General features: G+C 36.1%; 1 long non-coding RNA gene across 2 annotated transcripts; it reads right to left on the minus strand.

Moving 5' to 3' along the window:
* Nucleotides 1–645: 645 nt before the first annotated feature.
* Nucleotides 646–3,082, minus strand: LOC122028654. Of its 2 annotated transcripts, none has more exons than XR_006124902.1 (5): nt 2,867–3,082; nt 2,725–2,795; nt 2,247–2,536; nt 1,973–2,106; nt 646–696 (listed from the first exon to the last, which is right to left on the minus strand). It is a non-coding gene; the product is annotated as an uncharacterized LOC122028654 (long non-coding RNA). The 2 variants fall into 2 exon arrangements; XR_006124903.1 differs by lacking the exon at nt 646–696 and adding an exon at nt 825–935 and having other exon boundaries at nt 2,867–3,081.
* Between the last annotated feature and the right edge of the window lie 5,585 nt (nt 3,083–8,667).

An 8,667-nucleotide genomic window follows, 5' to 3' on the forward strand; every position in this document is an offset into this window, starting at 1 on the left:
ACAAATTATATAAATAATCTTCTTACAACAATATCCATAAAATACCCAAACATTCTTTTTACATCAAAAGCTAGCTAATAGATATCAAAATCAAGGTAGAACATTCTTTTAACACATCAAGGTAGAACCGCACTTCAAATGTAATCTAGCATGCATTCAACCCACTCGAACCTCAATTTCAACTCTGGAGTACTTGATATTTGTAAACTGTAAAAACACATAAATCCACCATATGTCAAATAACTAAAACAAATGTGTACATGTATCAAATAAAAAATATAAGATCACAAGTGCTTGTCATAAACATGCTTACCAGCGTGTTGAAACCTATTCTGTGAATGGTGGCTTCGAATGAACTTCACGAGCAAGGCCAAAATTTGCTATCTTCGCAAAGTCCTTGGTTACCAATAAGTTCTCTGTAAAGGTCATAATCTAGTTTAATAGAATACTAACTTCACCAGAATAATTATAGGTGCATAAATCACATTTAACAAAATAAATGCTAATCCTAGATAACAACGTTGTAGGAATAGATATGTTAAGAGCACACAAATGAATCTTTATAGGGATATTTGGTTAAAATCAGAACTAAAGAGGTACACCTACCTCCCATGTCAATAAGTCACTTCCTCGAGTTGGATATGACTTTTGCAAATCTAGCTCCATATAGAAGGTGTAGAGTTTGATATCTTGAAGCTGCAAATCCAATCAGAAGTAGGATTAGCGTGGTAAGCAAGACATTGAAAATCTCATTAATAGACACATATTGGCCATGAGAACCCTTGTTCTTGTCATTGAAATAAGGTGACTAGGAATAAAATAGGCATTAGGAATGACTAAAAATAAGTACAACTAAAATTCATAATTAGGATATCACTAGGAACGACAGTAGTGAAATAGTCTCCTTTCCGATGCCAATCAATTTTTGTCACAACCTGCAAAGCAAAAGAATGAATAATAGAAAGGTAGTGGCAAAGAACATTATAAAACTAAAATTATTAATAGGTTGCAGCTTAGGAACACACGCAATATAATTAAAGAAGGAATCAAATATAAAACTGCTTTATTGCATAAATTCCTCAAGCCGAACCTTATTTTCTCGCCCATTTTCTTTGGCTTCATTTTAGAACACTTGTCGTGCCAATCACAACCTTCCGCAACGATCCAATGTTCAGAAAATCTTAAAATATCATCTTAAGCATGTTTTCTTAGGCTTCATTTTAGACCTGTCTTTTGTTGGCCTACTAGCAATGATCTTTAGCAAAAACAATAAACTGACTGCAAGCTGTGCACCTAATCTCATTATATGATAATGCAACAATCAAGTTGGAAAAAATTATACTAGATGCCATATCTGTATGACAAAACATTTCAAAGATATTTTTGTAAATCCATTTAGGTACATCAGTACATATTTGCTTTCATTCACATACTGAAATGTAAAAAGGATGAAGCAAAGCTGTCAACCTTTGGTCATATTGTTTGTTCTTATAACTGAATTGTAAAGATCAAACTTGTTAACAGATAATGGAGGGAAGAAAGTGAAGAAAGCTTGCAGAAGCTACAACCAAATTCAGCTACAACACGCACAAAAACATCAAACAATGAACAGGACAACTGGGAAAATTCCACATAGAAACATCAGTATAAAGAATGAGTCACGACTCCAACATCTAAGACAGCATCATCTATGGAAACATGATACTAGTGGAGTTGAAACTTACAGGATAGAAAATTCAACAAAAAAAATAAAACAAAGTCATCATGTGTCTCAAAGTCAAGGTTCAACATCATAAGAAATATGCATACCAAACTTATAAGTCGTTGATAAAATTAATTCTTGACAATAAGGATACTAGTTGGTGCTTACAGGTAAGGGGTTTGCGGAAATGAATTGGTCAAAAAAGAATAAATTATCAAGCAAAGAACATGAACTTGCTACCGTAGTCATGTAGGATCAGCAAGTACTCACGTATCTTGACTCGAGGAGATTCTTCAAAGTTTCCTGGAGAATCTATCATTAGTGGCAATACAGTTTAATGACAGAATCTGCTCCAGCTGTGAATAGCCATGGCTGCCTCGGATGAAATTTACAATCTAAAACACCTGTTCAATTAATAAGTTAATGTTAGGTCTAAGATAGGCAGGAATTGCAATTTTTATTTGAGTTAGAAAGCCATAGTTTCTTAATCTAGACGCGGTAAATGAAAAACAAGGAAAACAACAAAGTTTGCAACACAACTGACCTCTGTCATTAAACTGAGAGAATTTGGTATGCCTAAACTTTTCAGGGCACTTTAGGTTTCATCCTGATTCCAGCCTCAAAGGCTAGGTAACTAGGTATAATGTCATGATTTTTATATATTTCCAATTTGTCAGTGTGTATTAGAAAAAAGAAAGAAACAAAACTGAGATATAAAATAGGCACTAGGAATGACTAAAAATAAGTACAACTAAAATTCATAATTAGGATATCACTAGGAACGACAGTAGTGAAATAGTCTCCTTTCCGATGCCAATCAATTTTTGTCACAACCTGCAAAGCAAAAGAATGAATAATAGAAAGGTAGTGGCAAATACTCTACCAATTAAAATAAAGTAATCCAAAGGATTAAGTCTATGTCTAGAAACAATTAAGGTAATTTGATGTGCCTATATTGAAATTAATTACTATACAAATACATATGTACTCTGAAGGGGGGATACACAGTGAATATAGCTCACCTTGCAATGCTTTAATCGGATGCAATCATATTTATCATCTCGAACCCATCTCACTGCTGGAGTGGTATTTCCTAAAGCACAGAATCGAGTGCCAACTGATCTGAACATAAACTAAAATAATATTATGAGTAAAAACACTTACCCTCATCCTCCTCTAGTTTTGATTCCTCCACATGAAGCAACTCCTTGACCCTTGCTTGATTCTCTGAACTTCCCAATCCAGTATCTAAAATAAGCACATCGCATCCTCTGAAACAATGTGTAAATGTATGTCAGAAAGAAGCAGGGTGGAATTAGGCATCGAAAACTGAATTAAAAAAAAAACCCTAGAGGGTGGAAATTAAATTACAAAAACCTGGAGGAAATGAACATACAAAAGAAACGCTAACCATAGGTACGGCTCCCTTCTTTTAACATAACCATATTAAATTTATATTCTAACCTAAACCATCCAATATCTAAATTCTCATTAGATCTTCAAGGTTACAATCTTCCATAATCACCTAACATGAAACCTAAATGTCACTGAAACCATTTCAGATTCAGGTTAATCTTTATTTACAACATTCAATTACCCAATATAACAACTCTTATCCTTGTTAACTAGTAACACATCATACCCTTAACCTCCAACACCAGAACAAACAAATTCTTAATGACTCTGCCGTGGATCCAGCTCAAAACACACAGGATTCATTAGGTAACATCTACTGCAACTAATGATCGCACAAGGGTAAGGAACAAGAACTATACCGTACCTCAATCCCCTACAAACAGAACATTACATAGTGCATCTTCACTAGCCGGATCAAGAAGAAAGAATAACAAGAATTCATCAAAACAACCTGTTAACAACAACAACAGATCGACCTCATTACCTCTGCACCTTTCAATCACCGGAGACGATCACTGATACGAAGAAGAGATCGATCCAACAGAGCTGTGGAGGCCGAGACCAAAATACCAGTCTCTGCTTCCCAGAAAGAACCACCTGAATCAACACTAGAAAGGATCAAGGTTCGAATTCACAACCAAAACCAAACCCTTACCTCCAAGATCGAAGTTAGGGCAACGACTTGTTCTTGCCGACGAACAAGGACAGAGATCGGGAAGGAACAATGGTTGTTACCTCCTCCAAACAATCGATGCTGGCCTGATCCAACGCCGATGCACTTGGTTCCCTCCCGACAGCCGGCGAAATCCATCGATCGAGATCTGTCGCCGTTGTTCACCGAGATCAGAGAAGAGAGGAAGGGATCGGGGAGAAAGAAGGTTCGGCTGTAACTAACCTCTCTTCCTCTCAACGCTCCAAGGTCCACTCTTCGCCGGCGCCACCGAGAGAAGAAGAAATCGCCGGTCTCGGTCGCGTGAAGTCCGAAGTCGCGAGAAGGAGAAAGTCGGGGGAAAAGAAAAGGCTTCGACGCTTTATAGAGAGGTTAACCCCAAACCCCATCCTCAACCTTTAGCAATCAGACGATTAAGAAGAATGAAAAGAGGAAACGAGAGGTTTTGACCGTGTACCCAGCGAGCGAAGAGGCCGAGAAGGAGAAAATGAAGCACGGAGAGCCTTTATGCCTGCAATTTTAGGGTTTTAACAGGCAGACATACTTCGTTATTCTTGTACTGCACTCGATCTCTCTGCTTCAGAAGAAGGAGACCCCTTTACACAAGATCAGAGATCTCGGTGTTGTTCTCTCTTCCTTCAGATTCCCTCATGTTGCCGACCAACCGTGCCATGGTGGTCGTGGGCGTCCTCTAGCTGTTCGGATCTTGTCGGCCCCTACCTTAGCCGGGAAGAGCGAAGAGAGGAAGGAGGAGGAGGAGGAAGAGAGGATCGGACGAGGAGGCAGAATGGAACGATTTATACTGCGATTTTGCTTAGGATTGAAGCAGGTGGTTTTGATCCTAAGGGGCGTCGATCCAGGAAGGGGAAGAGATCCAGGAAAGGGAAGAGGGAGATGAGGCTGAGAGAGATGGTCGGAGGTTTAGGTTTAGGTTTAGGCTGAGAGAAGGGAAGCGATATTGGTTTAGGTTTGGAGGGAACTTTGTGAAGTGTTATAAATTTTGCTGGTGGAAAAATTAAATTATTATTTTTTGGTTCATTAACATCGGATTTTAAAAACCGCTGTTAAAACCGATATCTATTAACAAAAAAAAAGGCGCCCATAGACATCGGCTAAAAAACCGATGTCTATGAGCGAAAATCTGCGCTTATAGACACCAGTTTTTTAAAAAACCGGTGTAAAATACTCAAAGACATCGGTTTTTGCTTAAAACTGTTGTTATTCCACCAATGTCTATGAGGCTTTTTCTTGTAGTGCATCTATAGTATTCAGCAACAAGGCATGTTCGATCTCCTCATCACTCCTTGACTGTATATGTTCCTCTTCAACCCTTACTAGTATGATATGATTAATAGTGTCAACTTAACTATATCATATGCACTTGTGCTAGATGTAACATATAATATTATCAAAACTATAATATAAAGAGGGATATAATATATGTTACCTCCCCAAATTTAGGTTGTCATCAGCATGTTCGTTTCTGCTCTCTACCCTCAAATTGATCATGCTCAGCTTTATACACATACGAAAATGTATCATATTGAGCACATCATTGTCATCTTTCAAAGTCACATACATCTTATATTACAAAGCTAGGTATTGCAGAATCATAGATTCGGGAGTAATCTCCGCACATTTTTTTCCAAGACATGCATATATATCCATTAAACTACAACCACTGAAAATTGAAATCACAAACAACTAGTTTTTGCACATACAACTACTCAAAAATGTAAGGTTGCAAGACACACTTCCAAAATCCATTTAAACCTAATTCACAAAAACATAACATTTGATTTAATTGTTTAAAAACTGAACATCAAAGCTTGATTCATATACAATTCAAGAATTTTTTTTAGAGATTTTCTAATGATTTAAAAAAATTGATATTCAAGAACTAAATAATAAAAATTTGTCATCAATTCGTCTCTAAATAACACAACTTCACTCAAAAAATTAAACCCTAAATTTTATCTTATTTACAAACCAAGTTTTATTCAACCTCACAAATTTTGAGCATTATGCTGCTTAAATTAGGTACAATACTATATTTATTAATAATCACTATGAAATATCCACATATCTCATTCTTTCCTTGAATTAAAGAAATGTAATACAAACTCATTCATAAATTTACAATTCCAAAATAGAAATCAAATTTTATTCAAGCTCAACCTCACAAAATTAAAAACACCCATGAACTAAAACACGCATGACCTAAAGTTTTGATTTTTCGCACAAGAATAGCAAATTAGTCAAAATCTAGGGAAGAAAATTATAACTTATCGATGATTCTTGGGTTGAAGGTGAAAGTAGGGTTTTACTTGTTCTCCGATTTCTACCTTCAAAGTTGATGGAGATACTTTAGGGTCGAAGTAAGGGAAGGTCAGGTCGTCGCCGATGGTTTGGAAGGGAAGTCGGGGACTACGTCGCTGATGGTTTGGAGTCGCGGAGCCTCGAAGTAAAGGAAGCGAGTGCGTCAGCAGTTGGGAGAGAAATAAGTAATATTTAAGGGTTTTAATTTAATATGAGGGTAAGTTAGTAATTTTGCATGGGTTTGGGAGTTGAAACAAATAAACTAGTTCGATCAGAGAAAAAAGAAAATCTTACATAGGGCTGAAAATAAATATTTAGGTTTACATGGGGATTTTAGAACAACTTTTTTAAATCCTAAATCCTAAATATAAAAAAGTAAAAAGTAAATTACATTACAAAGGTATAAACAAATAAATATATATAATCTAACGTAATTACAATTTTTCTCTTTTAGTTTGAAAAAAAATATTGGGATCAAAATTGAAAGACCAATATCAAAGTTTTCTATTAATGTATTATTTTTATTGAGTAGTTATAATAAAAGCGAATATATTATGAAATTCAAACCTAATGAGGAAAAAAGCCCTGAAACTAACATAAAGACGTGTCATTTAAATATGCATTTCAATCTTATTAAAATCGATTGAATTTGTACTATATGCAAGGGTGGATGAACAGCGTGATGCAATCAATGATGCTCTTAGACCATGGTTTAAGCTAATCACATTACATAAATACTATAGGTTCATCATTAAGTTTATAAAAATGCAATTAATGATTGGATTAGTTCATTATATTAGCATGCGGTGTAAAAGCATATAATAATTTTCTGCCTTTTGGCCTGAAATCCCAAGCAATTGGATCGATGCAAGTTTTCTTTAGAGTATTAATCATAAAAGGAAGATATATATATTTTTATATATATAGGAAATAACAACACACAAGTGTTTATATATATATATATATATATATAGCCATCACGTCTTTGTCTAAATGTTTTTTTAATTGAAGAAAATAATGACAAAAATGATTCCTTGCACATTCAGATACGTTTGTATATTGGACACAAGTACGGTTGACTCCTATAATAATTTTAATATCAAAGTGAAGTGTTGGTATTTTTTTTCATGCATCTATAAATATTCAGAAAATATATATATTTAATCATCAGAATTAGTTTGCAAAACTAAAACTTAAACCGAGTGATAATGAAGAAGGAGTTGAATCTCGCCTAATCCTGCATCTGGTATACTAAACCTTTGTCGTTTTGTTTAAGGCCACAACTACTGTGGATTGACTTGATTCGTCAGAGACGAATCTAATCGATTATTTAACACATTCAACGTCGTCAATTAGATTCTCGACTTCGTAATTCTGTTTGTCAGCATGAGGTTCAATGGAAATAAATGACAGTCGATATTTATCCGTGCGGATTGTCCTTGTCATGTTAATATGAATTATCTTGACCGGTACTGTCCGATCGATGGTGTGGAAGCTGAAAGCACGAGAGAAATTATCGGCCTTGTCTTAATTAGTTCGCTCTAAACTAGCTAGGATGAAGAAATTAAAGGTGGAACTCATTCTAGATATGGTAATTAAATGCCGATTTTCATACATAACGAAAGTAATTGTACCATGCAATGAGAGTTTTGCACAGATTTGTGAGGGTCCTGAAAAACTTAACAAATGTCACCATCTACCTCCCATTCAATTCAGTGACATGAGGTCATATTTCCATTCAGCTTCCTCCGCAGAGGAGAGAGAGAGAGGCATCTACCTCCTGCACTCTGAAAGCTACGAAGAATGGGCAACTGAATAACGCTGAAAAATCATGAGAAAAAACTATAAAACAAAATAAGAATTCGGGTTTGCATCAGCCTTTTCTACTTATTAGAGCCGGCCACCGAGCCTTTAAAGGCGTCATAATGGTCTGTCGATCGTCGAAACCATCATCATAAGCTATACTGAGCTTCTAAGGCGCATTAGGCATGCATTCATACGATTAGCTAGCCTCGAACAGCATAATAGCGCGACAGCAGAGCAGCGGCAGAAGACGTGGTGTGACCTCTCCTCCATTCCCAAAGCTAGACATAGCACACTCAAGCCTTAATTCTGTCTTTCCTCTGCGCATCATTAAACAACTATTGATGCTGTAGGTACTCCTGCATTACAGTGTTCGCCCCACCAACATATTTATATACCTTCTTATTCTTTCTCCCATCCCCCACCATTCCACACCGCCTTGGAAATTGAGCTAGCTACGAGGGGGGAGGGCGAGGCCATGCGGTGTAAATGCTATGGCAGTTAAACATGTAACGAGGAAGAAGGCATGCAATGAAATGAATGTATATGAATAATGGCCCCTCTCCCACCTCCCAAAACTGACCTTCGGTCCGGCGTGGAGACTGCAATCATTAAGATGAAACATTTAATTATAAAGGGGAGGAAGTTTCTTTCACAGTGCCCTTTAAGTACTCGTGTTTTAATATTGATCAAAAAGCATTTAAAATAATAATAAAAGCTATTTAAATATTTGTAAAAACTACTCTTCTAATTTGGT

Source organism: Zingiber officinale, chromosome 10B (assembly GCF_018446385.1).
Source record: "Zingiber officinale cultivar Zhangliang chromosome 10B, Zo_v1.1, whole genome shotgun sequence".
NCBI classification, from domain to species: Eukaryota; Viridiplantae; Streptophyta; class Magnoliopsida; order Zingiberales; family Zingiberaceae; genus Zingiber; species Zingiber officinale.